Source organism: Bos taurus, chromosome 1 (assembly GCF_002263795.3).
Source record: "Bos taurus isolate L1 Dominette 01449 registration number 42190680 breed Hereford chromosome 1, ARS-UCD2.0, whole genome shotgun sequence".
NCBI lineage: Eukaryota > Metazoa > Chordata > Mammalia > Artiodactyla > Bovidae > Bos > Bos taurus.
In genome coordinates, this window is record NC_037328.1 from 95,045,797 (window position 1) to 95,052,335 (window position 6,539).

At 45.5% G+C, this 6,539-nt stretch overlaps 1 long non-coding RNA gene across 1 annotated transcript; it reads left to right on the forward strand.

Annotated features, from left to right (window-relative positions):
* Positions 1 to 6,265, forward strand: LOC101905019 (uncharacterized). Its single transcript, XR_003035851.2, has 4 exons — positions 1 to 147; positions 792 to 1,143; positions 5,202 to 5,277; positions 6,056 to 6,265. It is a non-coding gene; the product is annotated as an uncharacterized lncRNA (long non-coding RNA).
* The last annotated feature ends 274 nt before the right edge of the window (positions 6,266 to 6,539 follow it).

Below are 6,539 nucleotides of genomic sequence, written 5' to 3' on the forward strand. Positions count from 1 at the left end.
TCAATGAGGGACTATTTGTGGTCCTCCTCAGTCATTCATTGGTCGGTGCCACAGTGGGCCCCGCCCACAAGCAAGCATCAGTGAGACCCTTAGGGAGGCCATTCACCCAACAATCAGTGGATCATTTGCCCTCAGGTGGAGAGTGAGGTAAGAGGCTGATCTTAGCTTTCTCCCTTAGGCCTCCAGCTCACCCTGCCCTGGGCCAGGGAACAGGCTGGGGTAAGGGGGATATATGTCCTGCATGGCTCTGGAGCCCTCACCAAGACCACTTAGTAGTTGTGGCACAAAGACCTTTCTCTGTTTCAAACTCAGGCATTTTGGTATTATTTGGCCTCACTGTGCATTGGTCACATGGACTTGCCTTTAGATACTAGCAGGACTTCCCTGGTGGCCCAGTGGCTAAGACTCTACACTCCCAATGCAGGGGGCTCAGCGTTTGACCCCCTGTCAGGGAACTATGATCCCACATGCTGCAACTAAAGATCCCGCCTGCCCCAACCAAGACCCAGCACAGCCAAATAGATAAATACTAATATTTAAAAAAAATTTTAAAAGGATAACCAACACGGACCTGTTATATAGCAAAGGGGACTTTGATCAATATTATGTAACAATGTAAGTGGGAAAAGAATTTGAAAAAGAACAGATACATATGTATGTAACCTGAGTCACTTTGCTGTAGACCTGAAACATTGTTTAAAAAAAAGATGGCTGTTCCCTTGTTTTCTGTATATCCTCTGCTCAACAAGGCCCTGCTTCACTCAGTGACTATCCAATCCTCTTAATTACAGGGCTTCATCAGTAACTGCCTGCCTGCTCGCCCCCGGGCCCAGCTGCTGGTTTCCCTGGTAACTGACGAGACAGCGTGACATAACTTGCCCCTATAAATGGTAGCCTCCTCCTCTCCTGAGTAGCCAAGGCTGTTGCCGTGTCCTGCCTGCCATCTGCCACACATGGTGGAGCTGTCATTCCAGGACCTTTTGCTTCAGACGTCTAAGATCCCTCGTCCACTAAACCACTGATGTCTCTGTCGCTGTACCTGGGGTCTTACTCAGGTCTCAAGGCTGAGCAACTACAAGGCTTGCAGGCCTGCGGGGTGCAGCCCAATAATTGATGAGCAGTTAAGAAGCCGAGGAAACTCCTGTGAGTATAGAACTGTTGGGAAATAAGGTCAGGGAACGGGAAGTTATGGGGGTGATCCTGAGGTGATGGTCGTCTCAATGAGGGCTGTCTTTCTCTTCCATTATGTTGATATTTTGTTAACCTCAGGTCTCTCCATCTTAAAAGGAACAGCCCCACATTCATGGCTCACCTAAATGCATGGGGGTGGCTGTTGAACACAGGAAAAATGCAAGGACCTGGATTAGATACAGAATATCAGCATACCCCTGAACCATCAACCCTAAACAGCTACAAAAGTGGGCTTTAGAGATGTTAACTCAGGGACAGATTTGTGAATTGCATATGGCCAGTTACCTGGAAGGGTTTGGTTGGAACCTGTGGCAACAGCAAATAAAACTGCCATCTGTGGCCTTGTGGGGAATAGGATTAGAAAGGCATTTATAGATCTCACCTGTCTGCTACCTGTTCCACCTAAGACCAATAAGGTAATTAATCTAGGCCTGACTGGAGGAAGGCACAACCATATTAACCCTGTGGGCCTCGCCAGGATTCAGCATGGGCTCTGGGGACTGAGGCTGAAGAGATGGTATGTTACTGCCCCCTAGGACAGAAACCTCAGGGGTAGCACTATCTCAAGATGCTGTTACTGATTCTATGTTGGTCAGTGGTCATGATCTTCCCTGTACAGTGCCTCTTAACAAATTTAGTCTGAGCAAAGGCAATCTGTTTGCAGACTGGGCACAGTGGTGGCGTCGCTGTGAAATGAGTCTGCTTGCTGGGTCTATAGCAAGATACCATTGTCGTTGTCCTCTGGACTTTCATGAAAACTGGAACCTGTAACTGGCTGGCTTGCATGTTTGCCCACTTCCTGGACTCTTAATACTCTTTAGCTGCTATTGTCTGTGTTGCATTTATGATGTCTGTTTGCAGTGCCCCCGGTACATACCTGAGCCCAGGGATATCACAGAAGAGGGATGGACCAAGATTGTAAGGGTCATGCGAAATGTGCAGGGGTGAATTTTATGGTCAGGCCATTCAGGACAGCTATTTTTCTTTTGTCTTCCTTTGTGTCCATCCCCTGCTCAACAAGGCCCTGTTTCATTCATGTGACTATCCAATCCTCCTAATTATAAGGTTTCATCAGTAACTGCCTACATGCTTGCCTCCTGCCCCAGGCCCTGGTTTCCCTGGTAACTGAGGGGCCCACCTGACATCAATTCCCCTTATCAGATCAGCCGCTCAGCCGTGTCCAACTCTTTGTGACCCCATGGACTACAGCAGGCCAGGCCTCCCTGTCCAACTCCTAGAGCTTACTCAAACTCACGTCCATTGAGTTGGTGAAGCTATCCAACCATCTCATCCTCTGTTGTCCCATTCTCCTTCCACCTTCAATCTTTCCCAGCATCAGGGTCTTTTCCAATGAGTCAGTTTTTTGCATCAGGTGGCCAAAGTATTGGCATTGGCAGGTCGGTATAATGCCCCGACAGGTTTCTGCCATAAGCCGTATGAGATCACCGTGGAACCACAGAGCAGGGCTCCTTACTTGCTTCACGCAGGGCATGCCATTCATTCACACAAGCACACCGTAGAGTTAGTAGGGCACAGCAGAAAACGTGTTCACTAAGAGAACAAAGAACTAAAGCTCCAAGCATTCTTACCTTGTCCTGAAGAATCCCGGACGAGTGCCCAAGATGAAAGGTTGTTGTTGAATCATGCAAAGACACCGGGATTCTTGGCCCCCAGAGGAGAAGAATTCAATCTGGGGCCAGAGAGGAGGCTTGATCGCTCAGAGCTTTTGTGTAATAAAGTTTTATTAAAGTATAAAGGAGATAGAGAAAGCTTCTGACATAGGCATCAGAAGGGGGCAGAAAGAGTACCCGCTTGCTAGTGTTAACAATGAAGTTATATAATCCAAAGAATGTCTGGAGGTTGTAAAGACCTCATCAGACCTACTCCCATAATTTACATTTTAAGATAACACTGTCCTCAGGCAGGATACATCCTTGTAAAGACCAGGTCTACTCCCATAATTTACATTTTAAGATAACAGAAGGTGTAATCCAGAGACTGTCCTTAGGCAGGATACATTATTGTTATATAATCCTAAGGAATGTGGAGAAAGAAAAAAAGTTTGTCCTTTCTTCCTCCTTGAGAGTTCCAGACCCCTCTCTCCTTGGGGACCCCTAGACTCCTTATCAACCTGCCTAGGAACTGACTCTTTCAGTTTCAGCCTCAGAATCAGTCCTTCCAATGAATATTCAGGATTGATTTCTATTAGGATGGACTGGTTGGGTCTCCTTGCTGTCCAAGGGACTCTTAAGAGTTTTCTCCAACACCACAGTTCAAAAGCATCAATTCTTCAGTGCTCAGCTTTCTTTACAGTCCAACTCTCACATCCATACATGACTACTGGAAAAACTATAGCTTTGACTAGATGGACCTTTGTTGACAAAGTAATATCTCTGCTTTTTAATATGCCATCTAGATTGGTCATAACTTTTCTTCCAAGGAGCAAGCGTCTTTTCATTTCATGGCTGCAGTCACCATCTGCAGTGATTTTGGAGCCCAAAAAAATAAAGTCTGTCACTATTTATATTGTTTCCCCATCTATTTGCCTTGAAGTGATGGGACCAGATGCCATGATCTTAGTTTTCTGAATGCTGAGCTTTAAGCCAACTTTTTTTACTCTCCTCTTTCAGTTTCGTCGTGAGGCTCTTTAGTCCTTCACTTTCTGCCACAAGGGTGGTGTCATCTGCATATCTGAGGTTATTGATATTTCTCCCTGCAATCTGGATTCCAGCTTGTGTTTCATCCAGCCCAGCATTTTGCATGATGTACTCTGCATATCTTTCTGGTGTAGTAGAAGGATGTGCATTCATCTTCTCCTGTGAGAACTACAAAATTACAGCTCACTGCTGAACAACCATTGACAGGAGGATGTTGGATCCCACCAAAAAAAGATACCCCATGTCCAAGGGCAAAGGAGAAGTCCCAAAAAGATGGTAGGAGGGGTGAAATCCCATGTAGTATCAAACCCCCTACCCACCAGAGATGCTCAGAGTGCTCAAACAAAACCTTTGTGTGCACCAGGAGACCCCATAGAGACTGAGTCAGGCCTGCATTTGAGTGTTTGAGTGTCTCCTAAGGAGATATGGGTCAACAGTGGCCTGTCACAGGGGCAGGGGTTCTGGGTGCAGCAGACCTGGGTATGGCATAAGCCCTCTTAGAGGGGATCACCATTAACCCCACCATAGAGCCACCAGAACTTACACAGGACTGGGGAAATAGACCCTTAGAGGGCACAAACAAAACCTGTGCACACCAGGACCCAGGAGAAAGTAGCAGTGGCCTCACAAGAGACTGACCCAGACTTGCCTGTGAGTGTCCAGGAGTCTCCGGTGGAGGTGTGGGTCGGCAGTGGCCTGCTGCAGGGTCAGGGGCATGGAGTGTGGTGCACGAGACCTTTGGGAGGAGATCACCATTATCTTCATTACCTCCACCATAGTTTGGCCTCAGGTCAAAAAACAGGGAGGGAACATAGCCCCACCCATCAACAGAAATTCCCCCTATAAATGGAACCTAATCCCCTGAGTAGCAGAGACTGCTGCCATGCCTTACCTGCTGTCATGCATAGTGGGACGTCATTCTAGGACCTTTGTCTTTAGACATGTAAGATCCCCTGTCCAAAAAACCACTGACGTTCCTGTTGCTATATCTGGGCTCTTTCTTCAGTCTCAAGGTTGGGCAACTACGAGTCTTGCAGTCCTCTTTGGAGCATGGCCCAACACCTGGTGTCCAGAAGCCAGAGACATTTTTGCAGAATTGGAAGCAAAACAAGACTGACTTTGTCATATTCAGATTAGATAAAATGGAACCTCCAGATTCACACTGCTTGTGATAGTCTGTTCCCAAATCTCCAGCTAGCAACGTAATAAACATCAACTACTAAAACATGGGCCTTGGAATGACAGGTGACTCTTCTAAGCCCTAGTCTGCTTGTGATTATCAAGTGATGTATGTTTGTTATTTCACCGTATTTTACTATTCATAGCATGTTTATAAGTCTGCTCTTATCTTAGCAGGTACAGGGGACAAACAGAAGAAGAACAAAATTGGGAATGTGAAGAGGAAGAGCTAGACAATACTGCTGACATGGTAAAGCCATCACCCTGGTCTCAGGTGGCTCATGTGGGCTCCAGACCCTTGACTCTTCCAGAGTAATTAATGCACAGAGGAGAACACAGCATCACCCCTTCCGTGAGGCTCCCACTGAAGATGACCAGCCTTGGTTGATGAGAAGGGCAGCTTCTAGGAAGGGTGTGCCAGTGGCTCCTGTCAACTTTAGGGGCATAGCTCTGGAATATTAGAAGAGAAATCTAGTGATGGAGCCGTAATGAAGTAGTGAAGGGAGTGAAGTATTTGAGCAAAAGATTCTGTTCCCTTTTGATACAAAGATAAGCTTCCCATTTAGACCCTAGTGACAAGGGAGCAACAGTATAAACGAAGGAAGGTACTGAGCAAATGATATTTAAAGGGGCACTGTTGACTCAAGGAGAGCCTTGTTTCTAAGTTCAGTAATAACAACTCAGCCCTTTAAAATTCAAGAGGAAAACAAATGCATCCACAGACCGCATGATTTTGGTGTGGCTTAGATTTCAGTTCAGGCAGGGTTTGGGACTTCACCGGGTGGTGCTAATGAAACACGGGGCATGTTGACTCGTTTCTGCTTGACATTTAACTGGCTGCATGATTTCTAGCATGTTCTGTCTGACATAGGTATTTTCAGGATGGACAGATCATTCAAAATGATGCCTTTTTTTTTTTTTTTTTAAAGAGGTGGCAATACTAAAAAGGGAAATAGAGTAAGATCTAAGTGTTATACAAGTTTAAACTCCCAACCCTATTTAATTCATGATTCTTTCAATCGTAACAGATCATTATGAACCCAGTGTCTACTTTGTCTTTGGCCTCAAGTTGAATATACATGGCAGAAATCCAGAGGGGGAGCATGAAGACTCAGGTATTATATAATTTCTGGTTAATATTTATGAAAGAAAGACATTGCCATTTTAAAGCCCAAGAAATGGAAAGTTTTTTGACTTGCAAAAGCATTAAAATAATATATAATTGATTGAATTGAAGATTTGTTTAGCAATAATGTGGTAAAGGTTTTGATAACCATTGCTATGTTTTATAAGTGGTGGACGATGACACATTATATCCATTATGTCGTGTAAACTTGCTATCAAGTGGAGGAGAAACAGAGGTAAGAAGGCATCTGTCTAGGAAGTAGGTCAAACATTTGTCCAGTATATGGTCTGAGGAAGAACCTGTGCTAGAGACAAGAATAAGGAAGAATATTCAAAAGGAAGCCAGGAACAGCTGGTCTCCAGAGCCAGGCAGGCAGGCTTGCAGGG